The sequence below is a fragment of the Haliaeetus albicilla genome, chromosome 11, assembly GCF_947461875.1.
Source record: "Haliaeetus albicilla chromosome 11, bHalAlb1.1, whole genome shotgun sequence".
In the NCBI taxonomy this organism is placed as follows: Eukaryota; Metazoa; Chordata; class Aves; order Accipitriformes; family Accipitridae; genus Haliaeetus; species Haliaeetus albicilla.
Window position 1 is genome coordinate 39,270,647 of NC_091493.1, and position 22,959 is coordinate 39,293,605.

General features: G+C 40.2%; 1 long non-coding RNA gene across 1 annotated transcript in view; it reads left to right on the plus strand.

The window, feature by feature from the left end:
* LOC138687815 (uncharacterized) overlaps positions 1 to 22,959 on the plus strand; it is a 49,420-nt gene that overhangs the window by 15,188 nt on the left and 11,273 nt on the right. Inside the window, exons 4-6 of the long non-coding RNA XR_011326952.1 lie at positions 5,111 to 5,238; positions 6,046 to 6,252; positions 17,198 to 17,330. This is a non-coding gene — a long non-coding RNA (uncharacterized lncRNA). The remainder of the gene's footprint in view (positions 1 to 5,110; positions 5,239 to 6,045; positions 6,253 to 17,197; positions 17,331 to 22,959) is intronic.

The window sequence follows — 22,959 nt, forward strand, 5'->3', positions numbered from 1 at the left end:
ACCATTGCACAAAACTTTGGACTACTTTAAATAAGCACTGAAACCAGCCTTTAATTTCAATCATTCATTATTATTTTCATTCCCTCCCTCTCATCCCAAGTTTCTTCTGAATTGTATCTTAGACTCTTGCATCTGTGAAATGCTTATAGGAAATAACATATAAAGTACAGCAGACGTGGCAGACACGTACACCCATTCGTGTCAGTGGCAGCAGAATAAATTCTGCTTTACAAATCAAAAGGAAATAGAGGATTTCTGCATATTCAGAGTCCTGCCAAAGAGCCATTTGCACAGAATACGCTGTGGATACTTTACATGAGATACCTACAGAAAAATGCTTCCCTTGCCAGTGAATGCTAAGTAGACCTATGGTTCAGAAAAGGCAGGATGAAGGATGCTCCTAGAGATAAAGAGCAACACTCAAACAAATTAGAAAGTATTCAGATCCTTAAAAACACGTTTGTGGAAAAACTAGTTCAGCATGTTAGATGCTCTCCATTTTTTTTGGCTTCTTGTGACTCTAATTCTGCCTTTCCTCCTGGTCCCTGGTGATATTCGGTATCTAGTTATCAGCTTTCTGCTTCTACTGAGATCAGGGACCCGTTTAGGTGCGTTCAACCTGGGCCTACCTGAAATTTTCATCTGTAAGCAAGCTGGATATGTGTTTGTTTTAGTGGTAAAATCTGCATCTTAAATATTTGCAGAGATACACGCATCTGTTGTAAAACCACAGATGTGCGTCTCTGCAGATATATATACTTCGGTGTGATATATTATGTTTTATAATTAAAATTTTATTGAATTTTAATATAAAAACAAATTCATACATTAAAAATTAAGTAGAGAACAAACATGTGTCGTATCAGGAGGATACAAGCTGTGGTACAGTAGGACAACAACATCTGACCCATAAAATACACCCTGCTTTAGTTATAAAATACCTTTGTGGCTAGGAGATTAGTGTGATATATTATTGAGGTTCCAATATTTGGAAAAATAATACCGTTTTGTCACTTCCATTCATGAGTAAAGAAGCAGCTTTTGAAGTCCCTTTATTAAACATTCGAAAGCAAATGGATTTAGACAGAGCAAGCATAGTCTCCCAACAAGCAGAGTAAGTATTGTTTATGCTATGTAGTTAACATTTTTTGAGCAGACTAAATGGTTTCTCACAGTGCCCAATACAGCACGTTCATTCGGATGCTGGAGTCGCTTGAGCTTGGATCGAGAAATAACGCAGCCTTTGCTTGCAATCCTTACCCAGTCAAATCCCTCAAGGACGTCAAGGTAAGTGCTGATGGTACGAAGAGTAACTTACTCTTCTTAGGATGTGTGATAAGTGTATCTTATTGTGCGCAGTATGAGATGGGTCCAGAGTACTTTACCAACATGATTTTATCTTCATATCACTATCATCTTTGGGGGCAAAACTGCAGTATGGAGAAAAAGGGATGACCCACCCTAGGTCAACAACAGTGATAACCAGATGACTTCTCTCTACCAGGTCTAACTGGTGGGCATCACGTTATGCTCCCTTCATTGAAACCATTTTCCTGTGCAGCAGCACTGATAAAAAGCAAACCACAGTGTAGGATGTATGCAAATACAAGAGAGAAAATCGTACTGAAATATTTGAATACTGTTACATAAAGGGGTGATGTGCCTTTGCCTTGAACGCTGTATTCATTTCCATTTCAAAAAAGGTACAGCTGAAGTATAAAAAGTTCATAGATGGTTGATGGAAATGATTAGACAGAGGGCTAGATTTGTGCATGACGAGAGCCTGTCAAGATTGGAAGATGAATTTTGTGGCTAACAAGAAAGAAAATGGTAAAGAGGTATCAAATAATGAATAGTGCTCAGGAAAATATTGAGGATACCTTCCCCCCCCCTTTTTGCCAATACAGGAATACAAGAACGGCCAAAGGACGTGGCAGGGACCGCACCTCAGGCTGATGACGAGAGACATGTCTTGCAGATGGGATGTAGGATTCATTGCCACAAGAGTTCAAGAAGTTTGGAGGGTCACGTGTTTTGAAAATGAGCCATTAGAGATTTGGATAGCAATATTTGCATGAGATGAGGTAAAGCTAGGGGATGTGTAATCTCATTCTCCATTAGCTGCTGGGACTGAGGAAGGTGTTTCCCAGGGTTGTGGTGTCCCTTTGCGGTGTCTCTTGACCCTTTTCCAAGGCTTTTGGAAGTCGTTGCCAGAGCTGGACGTGCCTTCTACCACCAGCCCTCTCGTCTCCAGCACCACCATCCTCAAAGGAGAAAACAGGCCCGGCTCTGTTTAAAAGTTAAAATTTAACCTCTAAATCAGTTCCACAGTACCCTCTGCATCATCATTTTTTCCCTTTTATTTGAGAATGTTCTGCAAATCAGGTAATAGCAATATTTGGGAGTTTCATTGGTGAACAGAGACAAGCGTATCGTGATTGCAGACTCCAGGAATTCAGGGCAAGAGACTTTCTGGAGGACGACATACGAGTGCACGCATGCACACGCCTGCACACGTGCCTGCACGTATACCCTGAACTTAGCATGACTCTGCGCCTTCAACTTTTAACACACTTCCCCAATTAAGCTATTCAGGGCTCACACTTAAATAGCTGTCCGCAGCTGCTGCAAATTGATTTATCCCCTGATGACAGTCAGAGCTGCTGACCAAACTGCTGGAGAGAAAGAGTTCTTTAATTTAGGTGTTGTTTTCTTTCTTACTTTTTCCCTTTTCACGCTGACTTTAACTTACTTTTGCTTTACGATTAATTCAGGATGGCAAGGTCAGTGTATATCGCAGTGTATATCTCGGCTCCATTTGGCATAAATAATATTTGTTTTCCTGTTTCTTAAATAGACAAATTAAACTAGGATTTTATTGAAGTAGATGAAACTTTTTTTTTTAAAAAAAAAAAAAGTTTTTTTTAAGAGAGGACTGCTAAGACATCCCAATGTTACAGATGTTTTTTTAAAGGCATCTTGTTATTTGTGCTCTGAGAATTTACTGAAATGGTGGTGTTCAGATTGGAAATGGCATATTTATTCAGTCTATGAAAAGATGATGGCTCCTATCTAGTAAAAATGGGGCATTTTCCTCTACTCATACATTTACTTTGTTAATTTGCAAACTCAACAACACATCTCAGCATGCAGCTGAGTTATATACCATTTACAGTTTATATAAAATGTTGCAGCCCATCCAACATAAACCTGTGATGAAAGATGGTATTATACACAGATAATCTATAGCTCTCTCAAATGATCACTTTATGATTGCGCGTACAAAGAACATACTCCTTGCTTATTTTTGGTTTGGAGAAAAAAAAAACAACCTTCAGAAATGATTAATAGTAAGTGTCAGTAATTTGTTTTGGAGAGGGACTGTCTTTATGTTATCACATATCCCATTAACACCGGCAGGAGGATATCGATTATACACAAACTAACTATACTTGCAATTATTTCACTGGAAAGGATCAACAAAAAGAAAGTAAACCCCAAGTTTCAGATTTAGAGATTTATAGGTACCTTTCTTGTGAGTCTACGGCAAAATAATATATAGACAAAACAGAAAAAATAAGATTTCTGTGCTAATTTTATTAGATATTTTTTGGTACAGCATATATTTAACATTTTTTCACTACCAAACTTTGCCAAGGAAAATAATCCCCAAAATCTTCATAGTATTTGTAGAAGATACGAAGTGTATTTTATTACATTTTTTCAAGTCGCTCCAGTGCTGAAATCTGGAACCTCTGGTGTGGGGCGTGCAGCTTCTCCTTCGGCAGCTGCCACAGACAGGTCCAGCTTTCGCGTGTCCGTGTGCTGTGCGTCTTGGAATAGGGAAAGGGAAAATTATTGTCCTTGCTGTGTCAATGCTCTTCTTCTGACCTGATGTTTCGCTCCACTTTCAGGAAAATTCACCTCGCTGGCTCAGTCTCAGCTCCGGCTATCTTAAATCAGGTCTGAGAAAAAGCCTGCTGAGCTATCTGAGAGCCTTAAAGAAAAACCTTATTGTTAATAGAAAATAACAACCTTTATACAGCACTTTTTATACCAGACTGTAAAATTTAATCGAGGGTTTTATCTTACCATAGAAATTTGTTTTTTATAAAAATCCCAGGTAACATTATCATTTCTGTTCAGTTCTTCTTTTAAGGAACGGCTGCAGGAATTGACTCTATTTTTATTTAGGTACTTTCAGGAGCTGCACCTGTTGAATGCTACAGGACTCCTCCAAGGGCAAATTTAATTCTTCAGGGGGTTTAGAAAAAAACTCAAAACTCCTCACGATGTTGAAGACTTTTCTTTTCTCATATCTAACCTAACAGTGTCTTGGGGAAAAAAAGAAAAAAAAAAAAAGAAGTATATTTTATGGGAACTTAATGAGAAACACAGCCTCTGCCACTCCCCAACCTAAGGAGGATGGGGAGCTGCACCCCAGCCACAGATTTTTGGGGGGCACGAAGCCTGTAGGGTCGAGCCGTCTCCTTTGGCATCACACAAGGGTAGCAGGAGCCGGCTGGAATAATCCCAGGGGATGGCCTACACGCTTGTGTGTTTTTGCAACACTTTGAGGCTTTTTTGATGCTTCTAAGGAGGAATGCAATTAGCTTTTCAATGATAAATAAATTAAAGATAGTTGATTTTGCCTTTCACACATTTGTTTTCTTCGCCTTCATAAGGGACTGCAGCCTGTTTATGATTTTCTTAGAAGTTTGAGAGACTTGCTCTCGCTTAGTGACAAATTCTCCCCTCTAGGCAGCATAAGAAGGAAAAAAAGGAGAAAAGCAAAGATAGTGGGAACCTGCAAATGGACAGCGTGTCTGTAGGGAAGGGAAACCCCTCAGGACTCCCAGAGGTTTGGTTTGGTTTCTGGCTGTTTATTTACGTAATTAGAGCATGTAATTCCACAACAAGGCAAAGAGAAATAAAAACCAGCAACAAAGGGGAAAAAAAAAAGAATCACAGAAAAGCACAGCCAAATAAGTTGGTTATCAAGGACTAGAGTAAGGGTCTGGTGGACTTTCAAGGCTGCAAGCTTTGGCTCAGCAGCTGATGGTCACCATCTGGTCTCCGGCATGGATGGGACTTGTCATCTCCTGCTCAGGTACCTGAATCCTGTGCAGAGATTTCCTCCACCAGCACCACTGCACGCAGCTGAGAGAGAAGCTCCTGACCAGCCTGAGAGACCATTGAGGACCAGGCTTTAGAGAATGTCATCCAAAGGTTTGCAATGTAAGTCTTGATAGTTGCCTTTATTTTGAGCTTGGTAATTACTTCATACTTTACAGCTTGGTGTTCATACCCATACAAAGCCTTCCTATTGATTCAGAGTTTCAAGTAAATCAAAGAGGTTGCTTGAAGAAGGAAGGATAACGCTGCCACCAAGATGGAGCTGCTAACAGGCTAGAATTGTAGTATTTGGAGAAAGTCTTTTGCTTCAGGACAGAAACTATGTGGAAAAAAAAAATGCTTAAACTAGCAAGAGTGGGCCTGGGAGTTTGTACAAAAGAAAGGAAAAAAAACCTTGCAAAAAGCCAAATCCAAGTCAAAAGAAAAAATACTCCGCATAGTCAAATTAAAAGTGAGGTTATTAAGGTCAAGGAAAAGTTTGTTTGGAGAACTGTACAGCTGAGGAGTGTAACAAAAAATAAAAACATTGTGAATTTTTTTCTAACTGCTCCTGAATGCAACACGCGGTTTCTGCGGAAGGTCAGTCATCAGGAACTGATCCGGGATGATAGAGGTAGGTCCACGACACGGCTGTACAAATAATTTCAGTAACATTATATATGACCGGTGGGAATGAGGCTGTTCCAGCTTTCTGTCCCCTTGCGTATTTCTATCATGCCCATCACTGCTGTATCTGGTGTGTGAGATCTAATCAAGTGCATTGCATTAAAGCAAGGAAATAGGGTGAGCAATAGCCCAGCCAGCAGGGCATACCCAGACAATCAGAGCAGCCCGGCTGCCCTGAACTGAGACTTGATAAACTGCAAGAAGTGGAGAAATGTCTTTTTTTTTTTTATTTTTCCTTCCTAGGTAAAGCCTTTATCCGTGTGCGTGTGGAAGTCCGCACAGCATCGAGCTCTTCCACCCACCTGGGGCAAGAAGGATCGCCGGGGACCATCAGCTCTGAAACAGCCCTCCATCACCTCTCGGGGGGTCCACTGGGTCTGCAAAAGGACCCATGTGCTGGAGCTGATGTCTCCTCTTCACCACACTGCAGTAGACTGGGCAGCGGGGCAGGTAACGAGCGAGAGGGACTGCGAGGAGATGGAATTAGAAATGACTTCCAAGCTGTGGTTCTCCTGCTCCGAGAGGAGCATGGGAGGGCTGGTTGTGCTAGGTTCTGCGGAAACAAATATGTCAAAGGTTATGGAGAAAAGTCTTATAGATGATGGCATGGAAAGTAAGCAAAGAGTAAGGTGGAAAAATAAATCGGAGTTGTCTGTCACTGAATGGTCAGAAATAGGTGGAGCACCAGTAACGAGACGACAGGCAACCGCAGACGTTTGGACATCTGCTGGTGCTGCCTACCGAGGAAAAAAAAAGGAAAAAGATTTAAAGAAAGCAAAATACATGATTCTCATTGTCAAGGTGAAACCAGCCCCAACGTGCTTAACTCGGGCTTCAAGCCCCGCGACCCATCGTGAGCGGGGGGGGAAGGAGCTGCCCACGTAGTTTGGGAATTGTGTGCAGACATAGGACAGGACCGTGGGGAAGTGCGCAAGGACGGGGTCTGCATCGGTTTGTCAGGCCTGTAGTGAGCACCTTGCCCAACGCTAAGCAGCGACAATAAGTTTGTAATGACCTAAATTCATTTAAAAAAGAGAATTACTGATGTATATATTCAGGTCAATAGCACTTTCCCCAGGTTTCAATAATCGGATCAATTATCTGAATCCAATAAAATCTTATTAAAGAAATTCAGAATTATCTTTAAAATAGCTGGCCTTGTAGTCCCTGAGTAGGTTACAAAAACTGCTATGAAGAATTACTGTGACCTACTTTCTGGGCGGTACAGATATCATTATCATATCAGAGGTGCAGGCTGATAAGACTACATGACTTCCATCTCTTATTGAAGATAGTTTGGCAAAGTACTAGCACAAAACTTTAATCTAGGTCCCCAAATTAATTTTTTTCCATAAAGCTCAGCTGAAATTAAAAAAGCCAAAGCATTGCATGTGAAGAAGCATTTATTTAATGAATTGCACAAGTTTTAGCCAACAACGTGGTGAACGTTTTAAAGCGCACAAGGTGGGCATGAGTTGTTGTTCTTGCAGATGACAAATGGTTGTTCAACCCTTGACAGCGTAAGACACGGGCACGCTGGCCGAGGGGCACTTAGTGCCCACAAGTGCGTATGAGCACCTGAATCGCAAAGCAGAGGAGGAGCGGGACTGTTATATTACAAGAGCTAATGGAAAAACTTTCCGCCTCACCTCTGCCGGGTGAGATATTTGGTTATTGTATTGCTCCTGAGAAAATAGCTTTGCTAAAATTCGGCTGGAAGCTCTTCCTTGTATTCGTAAGCTGTTCTCCGACGCGGCAGCACGTGTGGATCTAGGCTGGGAAAGGAGGCTGCGCTGGGCAGGGTTGTCCAACGGGACTCCGTGGCTCTTTTTGTGCCTTCGATACCTCTGAATGAAACCTGGCCTCTGCGCCGGGTACATTTAAAAGCGGCGTTTGCTTAAGAAATACCCTTAGCTGCGTCGGGGCTGAAGTTCGGCGCGGCGCAAAGACAGCGGGTGTCCAACTGTGACTGCAGCGGAGCCGGGATGGTCCCCAAACCGGCGTGTTTCTGACATGAAAGCCCTCTCAGGGCAAGAAGGACCCCTGAAAAAAGTGGTAGCGGGTACCCGGGTGCCTGGTTTTACCTCCTTTCGGCCGTGTGCCGTGGGGCTTGCCGCCAGCCGGTCGCTCGTTTTCGAAGATGCTACGCTCCGGTGAAAAGCATCGCCGTCCCCGCGAAGAAAGGAGCGACGCCAAACAGCGAACCCTCCGTCCCGTCGCGGCTTCGCCTTCCCCTCCTCACCCCTCCAACCACGGCTTTTGGGGGCAAAGACGGGAAGAAAGTGAGGTTTCCCCCTACTCCGCCACCGGAGCCGGCTGGAGCAGCGAGGGGGGAAGAGAGCGTTTTTATGCGTTAATTAGAAAGCCGAGCCGGCGGGAGCCCGCGCCGTCGGGCGGCTTCTTCTCGGCGTGGAGAGCGCGGGGCGATGGCGGTCCCAGCTGCCGTACGCCGGCCCCGCTCCCGCAGACCGGCCGGCGGAGCCAGGCCCACCTCCCTTCCGAGCTCCCGGCTTTGATCTCCCCCGTATCAAACCAGTAACAGCCTCGGTAGGATGGTGGGAGGCAGCGGGCGCCGCGGTCGTTAGTGGTGGCGTGCGGCTCAGGGCAGGCACCTTATCTCCGCGCGGTGCAGTCAGCCTCCGATCCGCGGCGTGACATCAAGGCAGGTCCGACCGACTGGCGCTTTAATTAGGAGGCTGAAATTATAATATTATGTTAAAGAACAAAGAGTCTCCAAAGGAAAAATATGTGCCGCATATCTGACAAAGATAAATTGGATTATTCAAAATATTCCTGATGAAATGTTACATTTTGCAACTAATTATCAACCTGTTTTATCTCCAGACCAGCTGGGCATTTTTGTGCATGCAAGACCTGCCTTACCAATGATCTTAAGATGTCACTGTGGCGTTTACATCTTTTATTTCAAGATTTAAATAACTAGGAAGTAGCTAATGTAATTCACTGCTGAGAAGAAAGGCTAGTTAGTTGAATGCTTTCCAAAGTGATCTTCTCCTAATGAACTTCTTTGGACTGTGAGTAATGAGGCTTTATTCAAATACTGTTTAAGAAAGATTTTTGTAACGTAATTTTAAAAGGAAGAGCAATATTTGATACATTTAAAATATCTTTATTAATCCTATACTGCCTCATGTAACGTTAAAGCATTGTGAAAATTTGGTATTGTTCTTTCTGAATGCTACTTTCGAGATTAACAGGTTCTAGTTGCAATGGAGCTATAGAAATCAGGCAATTATCTCGTAAATGTTCAGTGATATCTTACAAATTACAGTCTGGCGTGATTACAGTGCCATTTTGCTGTAAAAGCATGTATTGTTTAAGTATATTTATATATCATAGTAGTACATAACTCCCCTGATCCCTAGTCAGACAGTACACCTACCTGCAAGCAGTGTGCTTTGCTAACTCTGTTATAGCTTGCCATTTGGGACAGCTACGCCTAGATTAATCTACTGGAGGTGTCATTAAAATTTCCTTTTGTGTGTGGTTTTGTGGTAGTTTTCAACTGGAATAAGAGAAAATACCTAATAGGTTCCCTTCAAGAGCAGGTTTCTGCGATATTTTGAGTTCTTGGTGAGATTATGAAGTTCTGCTGGAACTGTTCTGGCAAATGCTGCTTTTATGGGACTGAACTGACAGAGTGGCCAAAAAAAAAAATATTAAAAAATTACATTTCTGACGTGAGGTTTGCTTGGCCAGTTGCTAGGAAGGGACAACAATAAATGTATTTGAGCACGTCGTTGTCCCGTCCCCCCCCATTTTTTATTAACTAATGAAGTGTAATCATTGGGCACGGGCTGATCTCATCCTTCAAAAAGGTTGACGCCCACTGCATATGGGAACCTGACTGATACACTGTGTAATTATATATTTCTGAAGCTAGCTTTATTTACAGCTGAGGATCAGCTCCAAAAGGACTACTTAATTCTAGAACTTTAATTTTTTTTGCTTTTATCTCCCAATAGTTAAATTTTGAACTCTATATTCAGCTTGTCAGAGTTTTCCCAAAGTAGGAACTGAATAAGAAAGCAGGATTTGATCCCTTGGGAAGGCTATATTTTTTTTTTCGTCCAGATAATTCTTTCTGGTTATTGATGCAGGGAAAAATCCTGGTGGTCTAACTTGTGTAAATAGTCCCCGTCCACATGGTGTGGTGAGCGGGGAGCAGATCTCTACCCATGTAAGAAAGGCCGGCAAGATAGAGCTGCTCATCTGCTGGGCTGCTTGGCTGCAAAGTAGGCTTAGAGGCATCAGAGGACACGAGCTTCTGCTTCCAGTTGACTTAGGCTGGAATACAACTTGTTTCCTGGAGCCAGGTCAAAAAATGTGGAGAGTTCAGCCGGTGGCACATGGAATAAAACCAGATCGGTTTGCACAGCTCATCATTTTTTCTTCCCATTTCTACAGAGTGAATTGCATCCCAACTACTGATCGTGTTAACTGTTCATAACAGCTTCCACTCCATTATATAAACAAATGCTTTCTGCCTTTTTAATCAGGGTCTTCCTGAAGCTGCTCACTGCGTCCTCTACCTTTCCACGTGCTATCAAGGCCTGATCCTGCAAAGCGCCGTGCATCTCCTCAGGGGTGCTCGGCACACTCGCTTTCTCCCGAAATTGCGGCGAGTTAAGAGTGGTCAGCATCCGGCAGGATTTGGCCCTTGCTTTGCACAAAAATCTCTTTCAGTTTGAATGTTTCATAATGTATGTTTAAATAGTCGCAGCTAGCAAAGAACTTTGATGAGGCAAAGGGGTAATTGGATTTTCTTGTTCTATAATTAAAAAGGTATATATTACATCCACATTAATACCAAAAGAGTTCATCGTGATCAATGTTATTACAATGAATACCAAAGGATTTAACAGTGATTGGCCACTTAGTTTAAAGGGTACCTGAAATCATTAAATTGTTTGCTGGAGGGCTTATGAAGGCCTATTGGATCACTTGCGATGAAATTTTTTTTTTTTACTACTGGCCTGCAATGTAAGGTTTACTCTTACAAAGTAGGAGCAACAGGGTGATCATTTTCCTTTATTATTCCCTTATTGACTTCCAGTTAATTTTAATCTTTGCATTAACTGACCTCTATTAAGCATGCCATGTATCTGATTACACTGTCAAGGTTGAGACTGGAAAATGACCTATTGCACCACGTCAATTGTCCTTCACGGAAGCCCTTACTGTTAATCAAGAGAGGAAGATTAAAGGACATCAGAACTACCAGCCCGAAGTGCATTTTGCATTTGACTACACCTTTCTACCAGTGCGTGTGTATTGTCCTGGAAAAAAACAACGCAGGGAAACGTAAGCTGTTAGGAGCAGCTTCTGCTCAAATCTCCGCAGAGAGAAGTTCTCAAGGTAAGGTTACATACGCAGCCTTAGCTCTACCCTTATACATTTTAATATATCCGTGAAATCCTAAATTAAGTTATCTCATGCTGGTTTTGGCTAAACAGAACATATGTTTTTTTCTGCAATATTAAGGTGCTCACTTTTAATTTTGTTCAGTTCTACATAGGTTCAAATTAGTTTAATTATCTCTGAACGTGACTTGCTCACCTTAGGTCATGGGATGGGTTATAGCTGACTCTTCATCAGCACACGAATGTTTGCCCAGACTTTGAGTCAGCTACTCAGGTGGTGGGTGGCTTTGAGCAGGTTTGTAGAATTCTTCGTGTTAAAGCAAGGACACTAATTTTTATCAGTTTGTGCATTTAAAACAGGTTTTAGCAGGCCACCCTCCCACGTAAGTGCAACTCAAGAGTGTGAGAATGAGTTATGCATTCAGGATGTGTGATTTTTTAAGGATGTGACCTTGTTGAAATCAAATCCAGTTTTTGTCACAGTCTTCAGTAACACGTTTATTTTTCTGCCGTATTTCACCTTACTACTCCCAGCTATTGCAGTGCTAGAGCGATTCTTACTGTCATGAAGAAAATGTACAGTATGAAGGAATGAAAGCAATATTGCTACCTCAGCTTATTGTGGTCACGCTCATATTAATAACCATAAGTGAAAATTAACATTGATGTTTGTAAACATTTCATTTTTAAACAACACTCTGCTTCTAAGCAGACAATTACTTCCTCTGTTTCTTGGCCTAGCTCACTGTCAGTCCACTTCCAAAAATATCTTTGCAGCGTGAAAGAATTTTACTGAAGAAATTTGCAGATGCAGCAAGCAAAATAGATCGAAGCGTGCATGAAAATATATTTCTCTCAGTTCTACCATCTTCTCCATGCGAATCATGGTATCGAAAAATTGTCAGGTCCTCAGCAGAAAGGTGATCTATCAATAATCAGAATACCTTCAGTTGGTTGTGTGCCCAAGCATTGCTGCCTTTTACTGGAACAGAATAGCTGGCTTTGCAAGTACCTTGTCACTGACAAATGTTTTATTGACCTAGAGTTATTGTTTTGAGGGCTTTTTTAAAAAGTTCTTAAGCTTATACAAAAATCCATGGGTTTAGCTCTTCTGAAAGGTTTTCGCGTTCATAATAATGGTATTTATTACTCTTTAGCTCTTTGGAAATGCTTACTAGATCACAAGGCACAGGTAGCTGCTTCTGTTGCAGGTGAGTGCATGAACATTTTCCTGGATGGAACTGGGAAACGTTACTGAGCATTAGAACCCAGAGGGATGATAAATAGACATGTCAGTATTTAACACTAACCAAAAGCATTTGAGACCAGATTGAACTAATTTTACTAGTAGTTAGTGTAATTAAATGTTTTCACCAGGATGGAAAGTCATGGTTTGATTTTGAAGTAATTTGCTTGACAAATATCAGATGTTAAAATAATTAAAGCTTAGCCATTTATATTTAATCTCAAGTGGATCCATGAAAACAAGCCTCTAAATTATATCAGATTCATATATTAATTGACTCATGGATTTTAAGACCAACAGGGAGTATTATGGTCATCCAGTCTGGCCTTCTGCATAAGCGGTCATGGAATTCCACCAAGTAATTCATGCATTCAACCGCTATTTTTAGAAGAAATCCATACAAATTGAAAAAGCTTACAGTGACTTCATAGCCTTTGTAATCTTGTTACATAGAAAATCTGTAAAAATACAGAAGCTCTAGGTGAGCATGGAAGGATAAGGTTTGCACAGGTACAACTGTTACGGAGTTATTCCCCAAGCTTTTGCAGTCCTGTTGAAGTGATTTTTAATACTGCTAAAAGGGAAAGCATCAAATCATCTTTCCTGTTTGAGTCAAAATAAGGTTCTTCATACAATTCTGACAAAGTTATAAAAATGAGCGTGAGTTCCAATCCACGTTCTCTTTTGCTTGTTCACCCAATGTGGTGATAGCTCTGTTGTATTATTTTTACAGTATGTCAATCACAGAACAACTTGGACTTGAAATAGAGGTTTTTGACTTTGTTCTTTGTCAGACACCTGTGTTACAAAGTAGGGTAAATGTTTTTACTGAATTACCATTAAATTCAAATTATAGTCATAAAATGCAGTAAAGTTAATTTATTCTTTTGATAGAACACCCTATTTTTCGTGTAGTAAATCCCAGTGACTCAAATTGGTTAAACCATGAATTTCTTTGTACAGGTGCAATTTTGGTAAAAACTTAATTTTATTATATTTGATTCTCTTAATATATTTTGAAACTTTACAGAACAAAAATTCTGAAATTATTAGTGACAAAAATTCTGAAATTATTGTTGAAAGCTACGTATATATTGTGTCTAGAAAGCTTACATATGAATGCATCTAAACAAAAAGTACTGATTTCTCCCTGAATATAATTATGTTGTTATACATTATGTTACTATAGTGTAAAAATTTCACCTCCTCTATTCTAACGGTCTCGTATACATGACTTCACCTTTTATGATCTAGAGATGTAAAAAACCCAGTGCCCTTGAAGTTAAACAAGAAGATAAGTTGATGTTAAAATCAGACACTTCGTACAGTCAGCTAATTGCTGTGTCAACTACTGCAGTCTAAAATGTTCTGAACTGGCTCTGAATATATCAAATTAATAATTATATTGGTAAGAAAAAAAAAGATGACAATAAGCCTCTTTCTAGCTAAGGAATTCCGCAGGTGCTTTAACAAGTGAGATGATCTTTTTTGGAAAACCTATTTCAAAATCTTAAAATCCTCTCTTCCTTTTTTTTCAGTATCCCCAGCCTAAACAAAGCTTCACAAGCTTGGACAGTTTGTTTAGCTTTCCTGGGAGCTTGTTGAGCTTAATTTCATTATAGAGGATCCCAAGAGCATTTAGCTTTTATAATCAATTCTACATGTACTAGCTTATTCTTAATATAAAAATGACTGGTTGGCACACGATAATGTCAGTTTATTGGGATTCAGGTCAATAGTAGTATTTGTTCTCTAGATGGAAGAGTCACCTCCAAAACACCATGACATTCATTAATTTGATCATTGCACTTTATGCATACAGGCTTAAAAAGCAGGACTAACCCAACTCGGAGATACTTCTGCTGTATGTTTAAGTTCTGTTCTGAAGAATAATTTTATCATATAAAGGCTGCTATCTGCTTTGATTAGACATAAAAGTTGCACAGCTTTTCAGATCTTTAAGGGAAATTGAGAATCATTTTTAAAAATATGTGTTTATGCATCTTTATGACTTAAATCACGGCGTATGTATTTGTATCTTTTAAGTCACTGAGCATCTGTTCTTCCTCTTCCAAGATGTGTAAACAAGTATGCCTTGGCTTTCCATAAAATATACCTTATTTTTACAAGTCTAACAGATGCACTGTGGTCAATTACAAGGCATCTTTAAGGCAGTCAGCTCTGCTTGTTCTAATCAACTTGCTGTATGAACTGGATCACCAAGGGATTGGCAAGAGCCGGGAACAGCATTTAGCACTTTACTGACCTTGAGTCCACCTTTTCAAAACTCCTTCTGGAACTAAGATTTTTTCCAGCCATTTTCAAGTGATTTCTTCCACTTTCTCCTGAGACTAAAACACTTGATTGACCCATGATGTTAAGCAAAGTTCTTTCACTGGAAAAGAAAAAATTTTGGTAGTCCTAGACATGAAAATATTGATGAACTTTTTCTTAGTGGTTAGAATTAAAATCTTCAAAAAGTTTTCAACATATCTAACATCTGTCTAGGCTACTTACCAACAGGTATTTTGGAATTTTTTCATTGTGAAGGAAGATATAGAAGCAAACGTGCAAGCATATCTATAAATAATTAGATATTGAATTTTAAATGTTTGGGGTTTAGCTGTATTTTAGCCTTGTAGATACCACAATTGTATATGTGTGATAGCACTTTCTCTCATTTGAGAGTTGCTAATAACTGGGAAATCATTACTGAGAACTTCTGAAATTAAATGAAGTAGAGAATTAAGGAGTGTGAGAAGATATTTTTAAGAAACAAAAGCTTTTATAGCTGAGATCATAATTAATTATTTCTCAGCGTTCCTTAGAAAGGATAATGGAGCAGAAGTTTGTACCGTGTGTATACTGTTACTTGATAAATCTCTGGCTAGTGGTGCCTACATGAAAACATGATTCCCCAAAGAGTTGTGATGACTGTATGCTAAATAAGTTAACACAGGGAAAGTTGGGTTTTTTTTTAATTTTATTTCTAAGAAATCACAGTGATGTCTTATATTCTTGCTTAAACTTGGTAGACTTTGTGTGGCATCAGAAAAGTAATGGTCTCTCTGGTTTAAATGTAGAAGTAGGCCATGCTGAATAAACAAAGTGGTAGAAATGACTCTCTATGATTGATCTGTATTCTAATGGTAAAATTAGAATTACCAGTTTTCATAAAGGAATATGAAGAAAAAGAAGAAAAAAAAAGTTTTTTAGAAGTATTTAAAAGTACTTTTCAAATATTCAAAAATTAACATTATTTTGAGGCATTTACCTATTAATTATTTTCCAAATGACATCATCAATCAATATAGAAGGTATATACCAAATAAGAAATTCTACAACAGTAATTGTTTTAGTAATTGTAGTATGGGTAATCGTGTTTTACAGTACCCTGCTAATTTACTCTCTCAATTCATTAGACAGGAAGTTTTCCTCTTGAAATGTATCAAACTAACACCCAAAAATGCAACTTAATCACACTGAAGCACAATTTGTAATCCTGCCTTCTGAAATTCTGGATCTTGAAACTTTAAACCCGGTCTGTAAATTTCCTCTCATTCCTCTTTCAAAATAGTCCCTTGGCACAGAATGAGCTTTTGCTTGGTTTTCTGTGAAAAAAAATGGACCAAACTGCAAAAAATGGACTAATCAAAGTTTAAGATGAAAACTTGGAAAGAAGGTATGTAGGGCTTCATTTCTTTTAAAACTTATATTTGGGGGTCTGTATTTGTTTACTCTGAATAGTTATCTTGGCTGGATGAATTATTGGTTGCTAGGTAGTCATCCCCCCAAACTTCTGAAACCTATGGCTTGCCATTGGCCTCTGGGTACTAGTGAACTACGGTGTTAATTTTATTGGTCATAGGGATTTCCTCCTTCTGGTCACTTTTCTGTTGAAATAAACAGTGTAACACCTAGGACCCAGTTCAGACCTCAGCTGCACTGACAAGATCTCTTCTGCGGCACATAAAATGGGGTATGGTGTGTACAGTATATGCAATTTAGTTTTACAGGCTGAACAGTTATTCTCTAATCCCCTTGCTCTGCTATGGCAGAAAGCAGGACTGGATGGTTTGTCTGGGTTTCCGTGTTACAGAGGTGATACTGGGTCAGTAAAACAAACAGATGAAACAAAGGAAGCCGTAAAGTTGCAGAATTGTTATACGCTACAGGCAAGTTCATTGTGACTGAGGGAAAGATGAGTTTTATAGTTTAGGAGAAAATCCTATATGCATCCCAGCAACGGAACAGGATTCCAGTTTATGAACGTGTGGTACAAAAATTTGTGTAGCCTTTGGTATGTTGTTTAATCTGGTTGCTGATCTATAAAATGAGAATATTGATTCTTATCTCTCACCATCTCCTGTGAGGTTTTTAAGAGTATATATAAAGCACCTATAGATCAGTATACTCTACAGAGATGCTTTAGAAGTGCAAAGTACTTTTAAATGCTGCAGATGTATGCTATGATGGGTTGTGTCTGAGGGTTAATTCACCTAACAGTACTCCGCTTTTTACGGAGAGGGTGCTTGGGGGCTTGCAAGACTGCCTTGCAATGGAGCTAGCAGCGTCTACTTGAAAACAGAGCTGGAAAAGTCAATTCAGCTATTGCTCAGGTTCAAGTGAAGATTGCATTTTTGTAACTTTAGTTGTAATTCTGAGGACCACTCCAGCTGAATGTAGACTGTATTAATGTGCATCAGTTATCCATACACTGAGTCAGTCAATGACTACATTGATCCAGTCCTGTGTTTTCTTTCAGAGGATGCTACAATGAGGCAATAGAAATCATTAGGACTTGTGATATTGAAATCCTCTTGGTGCTGGCAGACATGGAGCTCACATTTCACATACTGTTGCAGCATTGCAAGAGCAGTCATGCCTAGAATTTCGAGGTAAAGTTTTTATTTATATTTTTGTTGAGTGGATCTACACTGTTTTGTTCCGTTCTTTTGTACTTAGGTTATTTCACTGAGATCATGGCATGTGTGACATGTCATCCATTTTCTCATGTGTTGAATGCGATACTGGGTATGACATTATACTAGTTTCTCGCTCTGATGTTCGATTTCTACTTCTACTTATTGGACCCCACTGACTTGGGTCCTAAAGACCATCCTTGCTTCTCTCTACAGATCGAGAGTGCTGTAATGTATGACAGATTAGCGTTTGCAAACTTGATTACAATGCTTGAGCATACCTGAGAAAAGCTGGAGCTTGCTGGTAGACCCAAAAGCTGTCTCTGGAGGTCTGGCACAGCTCTTCCAAAAACTTAGGACTTCCAGCTTATACAGTTTCCTCTTCTTGAGGACTCTGACCTTCCCAAAAGTTGTCACAAACATTTTAGAGTAGCCAGGGTTTTTGAACTCTCACTTTTTCCAAGAAGCTTTTGCAAATGGCAAGCGTCTGGACACTTAATAGGCTTGCAGAATTGATACCTTGTCCATTAATAGTAGTAATCTGGTCATTACAAGAATGTTTATGAGCCCTTCTACAGAGGGCAATGCAGAGGCACGGAGCAGAACACAGTTCTTGTTCCAATCTAAGCAGAAAAAGTCTATTATGAGTAGAAAATACAAAGAAATGGTGTGACACCAGTTAACATTAAACAGGGTAGTTTCAGCGATCTGCAGCCTCATTATTGTCAAGTTCTTTAGCATATTCATAAAGGGAGAAGGTGAATAATGATCTAGAAATGAAGAGTTAGAGACATGGATCAAACGACATTAAAAAAGCTGCATGTTTAATTTGGAGAATATGGCTAAGGAAGAAAAGGCAGAAGTGAAAACAGAGGACAAATTTGAAGTGGAGAACTCTCGCCCAGTCATGCAAGTAACACGCCCCACTAAACACACCAAGTAACATATGCTAATAAATCTGTGTGCAGGAAGGTGAGTTGTCAACAGGTCATTCCAATTTTCAAATAAGGTTTGCCCTTGCAGGTTTTCTTCACACCTCTCCTGATGGCTGCAGGATTAAAACTATAAAAAAGCAAGTCATAGAAACAAATTGAAAAACGTCAACCCTCCCTCTAGGTTCAAGCTTCCTTTTGAAAAATTGCTAAAAAACTCCCAAACAACTCCTAAGAAGAACATTGCTAACTCGAGGGATGGAAGAACTAGAGTATGGATGCTTTAGGGATCGTGTTAGGCTATGGAGCTGATTCAGCTAACCTGGATATATTAGGTGGCAGTCTCTATGGTCTACCCTGCCTGAAAATGGCAAATATTCCTTTAATTTCCTGCAGTGGACCTGAAGACGTGTTACAAGGTGGCTTTTTCTAGATCGTCCTGAGATAAAGAGAAACTTCATAAGAAAAGCTGTTCTTCATGGTAACTCCACTGCAAATCCAAGGACTTTTCAATAAAGTTTTCTTAGCATGCTGTTAAGGAGCGAAATGTTATTGAAGGCGTTGTTGTTCAGGTGAAACGCTAACCCCAAATCTTGACCGTTTGTTACTCCTAAAGACCCCTTGGCACTTTTCACAAGAGCAGAGGTGTGAGCCCTGGTGTCCTGGCCAAATTCCAGGTGGGTAATTAAATTCTGCCTTCCTAAAATCCCCCCTGTAGTTTCAGCCGAGTACAGTATTCTTCATTTCCTCTCCAAAACTGCTGTACAGAATTGCTTTGTGCTGGTAAACAGCTGCCACATCTCACCCCAGAGGAATTGCTGCATTTCGGTACTGAAGCTCTCTCTTTCTCTCCCTCTCTCACACACACACATGTATGACAGAGGATTGCCCCGGAGCACCCACGAGCATCCCTTCTCGCTGGTGGGGTTGGAGGCAGAAAGTGTGCAAGGCACAGCAAGGCAAGCTCTGTCTCTGCAAAGCGGCCCCGGACCACCTTCCCCTCTCTTATTGCCATATTAGCCAAGCTGTGCTCGACTTCAGGACATCAGACTAAAAATACCTCGCTATTTCTAAAGAGCTGGGGACCTGAAGTGTTGTTGGTGCTGCTACCCTTGCTTTCTAGATATTGGTCATACCTGCTAAATGGTTTCATTTTCTTTGCTGAGGAAGAAATCTTGAGTCCACTTCTACTGGGGCTTGTTAAGCTGTTGCCTTGGGGGCCAGTTGATCAGTTGTTAAGTAGTAAGCAGCTTTGGCAGTCAACAGGCTTAGGATCCCCTGCAGCTACTCCAGCCTGCCTGTCCTATCATTCTTTATAGAGGTAGGAGAGTATTGTCTTAGAAGTGCAATAATGATAAAATACGAACAGATCTTGTTCATTCAATTTTGCATGCGCTGGTATTTTAGAAAAGTGTGTGACATCTGTATGGACGTACATACGTGTATTTACTTGTTAATAGTGGCTGTGAAAGTCCTGCTGAGAATTTTTTACAGAATGTTTTTGATGATAGATCAGGAACTCTAAGTGAAAAGACAACAGCCTGAGAATTGCGTGAGCTGTACCTGAACGCTCCTCAGCTGTTCATCGTGGCTGTTATCAGCCAGCTTCAATTCACCGTGAAAAGCTATGAGAAAATATGGCAGGGATTACAAGCTGGGTTTTTTAGGCACTCCAGCAAAAATCACGGCCAGGCCACAGAGAGCCATGCTCGGCGCAGGGCAAATCTGACACGCTTTTATCTGACAGCAAGGAAGTTCTTCAGTTGTAATATCTTCTCTGAATTGTCATATCAAATAGTGTATTCTTATTTACTCTCTAAACTGTTGTGACATACTTGCATGAAAGGTGTGACATGTTCTAAGTATTGGGAAAAGAAAGCCAGCTTCGTCATTTCTCTGTCTCAAAAATATCTCAGTGGTTACAGAAATATCTGTTTTCTAATCCATGTGCACACTACGAAATTTTGTCCGTCTGATTTTTACTTAGCTAAGTACACCAGGAATGATTCAAAGCACGCTCGACAGATTTCTGCTTTTCACATGCCAGTAGGGTTTTTTAAAATGTATTTTATGCTGGGGTTATTTTGTTTGGTTTTTTGGTTGACTGAATTACCTATATTCCTTGAAATGGTGTTTAGTAATTCTCAGCGACTGCAGAGATGCCTACTGGGAAGTGGTCAACTGATCACAACAAAACCCACTGACTCCGGGCTCTCCTACTGCTTTAACTCAATTGCACTTTCTTATCCAAAGCCACATCTCTTAGGAAAATCCCAGAAATACTGTTTGCTGTGAAGCATGGTTTTAATATTATCACAGCTATTTGAAAAGACAAAAGATTAGAAAGACTATTTGGTACTGAAGGAAGAAACAGTTTCAAGGGATGGATTTACTGAAAACAAGACTCACATTTGCTGCTAATGTTTACTTCATAGTCTATCTTCAGCTAAAACTTTTCCCCTTGATGCTGAATGTAAGTTCTATGGATATGAAAGGGGATATCCATTCTTCATCTGTGTCTTGATCTCCTACATTCTGTAAATAATTACAGGGACAATGGAAGCTTGGGATTTTTTTTTTTTTTCTTTTTTGTCCTATATAGATAGTATATTGTTGGGATTCAAAGCTCGTTAAAAAGTCAGATGGGGAAGTTTGGACATGATAATTAAAGGACAGATGGATTTTAAAGAAAGCTGGATGCTAAAATCAAAGCCCATATTGTTGATCTATAACAAAAGCACTTGCATCCTCAGGAAGGACTATGAACCTAGTTACGGTTTTGCAGCCAGAGATGAGATGGAAGTAGGCTGTTTAGTCTAAACAGCTGATATTTGTCACATGTGTCATGACATATGATGACGAATATATTGTACCCACGCTTGCCCAGAAGAGATCAAGCAAGATTTTCAGAAGTGGCTAGTAATCGCCGCGGTTCGGTTTCTGCATGCCCAAGGTGAAGTCCCCAGGAACGATGGGTTAAGCCCAATCCCTTCAGCACGGGGAAGGACAGGGGTTTAACGATGAGTGCCACCTCCTGAGGGTGCTAAGTGCCCGAGGCTTCCCAGTGTCTGCACATTTGGGCGTATTTGCCGTTGGTTCCTCTGAAAATGACTTCTCCTCCTCTTCAGCTAGTTTCTCTGCAAAAGCACCGATATCAGGTGGATAGGAAGGAGCAGCAGGTAGAAGGAGGAAATACTTTAAAAAGATGAATCTAAAATTAAAATAGTTAATGGCACTTTATAGGCAGAGATCTTAATTTCTAGGTTAGGATAGTTCTTTGGAGTTTTCTGCCTTCCTCTGTAGTGACTTTCTTCTCGAGCTGATTCTTTATTACTGGAAGCACCACAGCAGTTTGCTCCTTGCCCCATAGGAGACCTCCAGCAGATCTATTAATACTATGCAGCCAAATCATTCAGGTACCCTGTCTTGGGACAGCATCTTCTTTTTTTGCTTGTTTCTCCCTCTGAGAGAAAACTTTTTTTTCATTTTTAACACAAAACCACGCGAACAAGATTCTCTGGTTCTGTGACTTTAGCCCTGCTGATGACAGGAATCACAGTCTAGAAAGCAGCATCCTCTGCATGTTGGATCTTCAATACATCAAACGACAATGTTGGCATTGTTTTGAGAGGGTTAACTAAGATTAATGAGAAAAGAAACATGAAGCCATGGAGGATCAACATTACAAATCAATGACTGAATAAATTTAATGTGTATTCCAGCTGTACTTTACCTGGCATGAGACTGATTCTTAAGAGTGTATCTTTTATGCTTCTAAATAACCTGCTAAGACAGGAACACTGCTTCCACTTTAATAATGCTTTATTTAAGGTTTATACAGTAGTCAATGTATTGATTTAGGAGGAATTTGTAGAATAAAAAAAGAATGCTTAATAAGGTATGAATAAACTCCTCCGGCTTTCTCCATTCCCCATCCTTAACATTTGCAAAGTGTAACTTCAATATTTTAATTCTGGAAAACAAAGTCATTAGAAAACAAAACCAGACTTTCTGGTAGCCAACGTTAGTTTGAACCTTAGACTTTGCATGGATGAAGTGAGTTCCTTGAAAGGTGAACTCTTTAAATTGTGTAGCTTTCTCTAACACCGTTCAGTAACTTTTGAAAGCACCCCTTGTAGCAGCAGATGAAAAGAGAATGCATATTTTATTTATTTGTACCTAATTATTGCTTAGAGCTAGGAAATGGGACCTGCGTCTTTGCGAATTAGATCCTTTGTCGTTAAACTTCTCAATGGAGACGGCTTGCTTTGTTCCTTTAATCAAAACGCTATTACCCTTAAATTGCCTCTTAAAATTGCCATTTGTCTAGCAAATCTGACGAAGTCGCTTACCTCCCGATAATTACACGTATAAAGGCAGCGACAAAAGGAGACCTTTTACATGTCTGAACGGTTTCACAGTCCAGCCTCATAATCAGATTCCAGAAATTGAACTTGCAGAAAGTTTGTGCTAGCCTTGTGGATTTTCATTTCAGATGTTGTCAACTCAAGGGCATTTGGACCAATCAATATCTGTCTGTCTTCTCGCACAGAGAAAGTTGGCTATTAGAAAAGAGAGGCTTACAGCAGGCTCAGCCAATACCATTAGCCCTAGCCTAAGGGCAGTTGTGTCCATGTGCCGGGGTAGGCACCTGCCCCCTCCCCTCCCCCACC